This window comes from Elephas maximus, chromosome 6 (assembly GCF_024166365.1).
Source record: "Elephas maximus indicus isolate mEleMax1 chromosome 6, mEleMax1 primary haplotype, whole genome shotgun sequence".
Classification (NCBI taxonomy): Eukaryota; Metazoa; Chordata; class Mammalia; order Proboscidea; family Elephantidae; genus Elephas; species Elephas maximus.
In genome coordinates, this window is record NC_064824.1 from 102,713,714 (window position 1) to 102,715,129 (window position 1,416).

The 1,416-nt window shown below is 41.9% G+C and overlaps 1 non-coding gene across 1 annotated transcript; it reads left to right on the top strand.

Moving 5' to 3' along the window:
- The first annotated feature begins 839 nt into the window (after window positions 1-839).
- LOC126078604 (U6 spliceosomal RNA) lies at window positions 840-946 on the top strand. The gene has a single exon (XR_007518090.1). It is a non-coding gene; the product is annotated as a U6 spliceosomal RNA (small nuclear RNA).
- The last annotated feature ends 470 nt before the right edge of the window (window positions 947-1,416 follow it).

A 1,416-nucleotide genomic window follows, 5' to 3' on the forward strand; every position in this document is an offset into this window, starting at 1 on the left:
GCACTATGAGGGAGTGGAGAATGAGACACAGACAGAAGAAAAGCAAATAAGGTGTGTGTCTATTGTGGGAAATGTGAATCAATCTACTGGGACCCTTGAGAGAACATGTGGAGCATTGCCTCAGTGTTGTACTTACCCACCAACTTTTATTTATCCACCAACTTCTATTATATATAGCTTAATTGTCACTCGAGGGGTATTAACCCTCTCATTGCATATACCTTTCTCCGTGGAGTTAGAAAAGAAAGCTGTAAGTAGTTCTAATTTACAAATATCACAGTACCCTGTCCTAGAAGATGAGCAGCCCCTTGCTTCTAAAAAAAAAATCTAAATATTAATCTCATTAGATACTCACGCCTTACACAAGTCATATGACCATCCTTGAGCCAGTCACTGTGGATAAAGGGATAAGGTGATATGATTGGCTAGGTCTGAGTCAAGTCCCCTAAGCCCTTCCTTGTTAGTCACACTAGAGCCACATGGGGTGGGGGAAGAGCAGTTCTCCAGTGGAAAGAGGGGTACTGTGCAGGCAAAGACAATCAATGGCTACTGGAAGAATGAAAAGAGGGTTCAAAGAGGCCAAAAAACAAAACAGGCTCTGGGGGTCACAGCTGCAATAAGACCCCCTGGCATCTAGAGGAACATGGAACATGGCTACAGGAAGGAAGAAAGCAAAAACTCCTTACACATGCATTACCACACCAACGTCAGGCTGTGGACCTTCCTTGATGTATCACTTTAAGCCTGGACCCTAGAAGCACACAATGAAGGTGGTGGTGTGGAAGAGAAAACTTGAGAAAGGGCAAGAAAAAAATGAGTCATATCAAAAAGAAAGGAGAGTGCTCGCTTCGGCAGCACATGTACTAAAATTGGAACGATACAGAGAAGATTAGCATGGCCCCTGCGCAAGGATGATACGCAAATTCGTGAAGCGTTCCATATTTTTACCCTAAGAATCATGTGGGACTCTATCAAGAAGGATAACCTGCGGGTGATTGGAGTCCCAGAACAAGGAGGGGGGACAGAAAACACAGAGAAAATAGTTGAAGAACTCCTGACAGAAAACTTCCCTGACATCATGAAACACGAAAGGATATCTATCCAAGATGCTCATTGAACCCCATTTAAGATTGATCCAAAAAGAAAAACACCAAGACATATTATCATCAAACTCACCAAAACCAAAGATAAACAGAAAATTTTAAAAGCAGCCAGGGAGAAAAGAAAGGTTTCCTTCAAGGTAGAATCAATAAGAATAAGTTCAGACTACTCAGCAGAAACCATGCAGGCAAGAAGGGAATGGGACGACATATACAGAACACTGAAGGAGAAAAACTGCCAGCCAAGGATCATATATCCAGAAAAACTCTCTCTGAAATATGAAGGCGAAATTAAGATATTTACAGATAAACACAA